Source organism: Somniosus microcephalus, chromosome 9, assembly GCF_052327205.1.
Source record: "Somniosus microcephalus isolate GS21.2 chromosome 9, FLI_Smic_1.0, whole genome shotgun sequence".
Classification (NCBI taxonomy): Eukaryota; Metazoa; Chordata; class Chondrichthyes; order Squaliformes; family Somniosidae; genus Somniosus; species Somniosus microcephalus.
The window spans coordinates 206,728,997-206,730,426 of NC_140995.1; positions in this window are offsets into that span (position 1 = coordinate 206,728,997).

Sequence of the window (1,430 nt, forward strand, 5' to 3'; positions counted from 1 at the left end):
CCCTGGGCTTGTTGGTCCGACCCTTGACCTTTACGGGAACATGTTGGCATTGTACTCTCTCTATTTCCTTTCTGAAAGACTCCCACTGCTTTGATGTGGATTTTCCTACAAGTAGCTGATCCCAGTCCACTTTGGCCAGATCTTGCCTTATCATATTAAAATCGGCCTTCCCCCAATTTAGAACCTTTATTTCCGGTCCATCTTTGTCCTTTTCCATGACTACCTTAAATCTCACCGAATTATGGTCACTGTCACCAAAATGCTCTCCTACTGACACTTCTACCACTTGCCGGACTACATTCCCTAGAATTAGGTCCAATACCGCCCCCTCTCTTGTAGGACTTTCTACATGCTGGCTCATAAAGCTCTCCTGGATGCACTTTAAGAATTCTGCACCCTCTAAGCCTTTCACACTCTGACTATCCCAGTTAATATTGGGGAAGTTGAAATGCCCTACTACAGTATTATTACCCTATTATTTCTACACTTCTCTGAGATTTGCCTACAGATCTGTTCCTCTATCTCCCCCTGACTGTTTGGGGGCCTATAGTACATTCCCAGCAAAGTGCTTGTCCCCTTTTTGTTTTTAAGTTCTACCCATATGGCCTCAATAGAGGAACCTGCTGAGATATCATCCCTCCTTACAGCAGTAATTGACTCCTTGATTAATATTGCAACACCCCCTCCTCATTTACACCCCCCTCTGTCTCGCCTGAAGATTCTAGACCCCGGAATATTGAGCTGCCAGTCCTGCCCCTCCCTCAACCATGTCTCTGTGATAGCAACAATATCATACTTCCATGTGTTCATCAACACTTTCAATTCATCTGCCTTACTCGCAAGACTCCTTGCATTAAAATAAATGCTATCCAGCCTTGCCATACTCCCTTGTACCATTACATATTTGCTCTGCCTTCCAGGCTGACTTGTTTTGTCCTCTATATTTGGCTGTGCGTCACCCCCTACTATAGCTCCACTCCATATCCCATCCCCCTGCCAAGTTAGTTTAAACCCCCCCCCAACAGTACTAGCAAACCTCCCCGCAAGGATGTTGGTCCCATTCTGGTTCAGGGCAACCCGTCTGAGTTGTACAGGTCCCACCTTCCCCAGAAGCAGACCCAGTGATCCAGGAAACTAAAGCTCTCCCTCTTGCACCAACTCTTTAGCCACGCATTCATCTGCTCTATCCTCCTATTCCTATACTCACTGGCACGTGGCACCGGGAGTAATCCAGAGATTATAACCTTTGAGGTCCTGCTTTTTAATCTGTTGTCTAGCCCCCTAAATTCTTGTTGCAGGACCTCATCCCTCTTTCTACCTATGTCGTTGGTACCAATGTGAACCATGACCTCTGACTGTTCGCCCTCCCCCTTCAGAATGCCCTGCAGCCATTCAGTGACATCCTTGACCCTGGCACCACGGAGGCAACA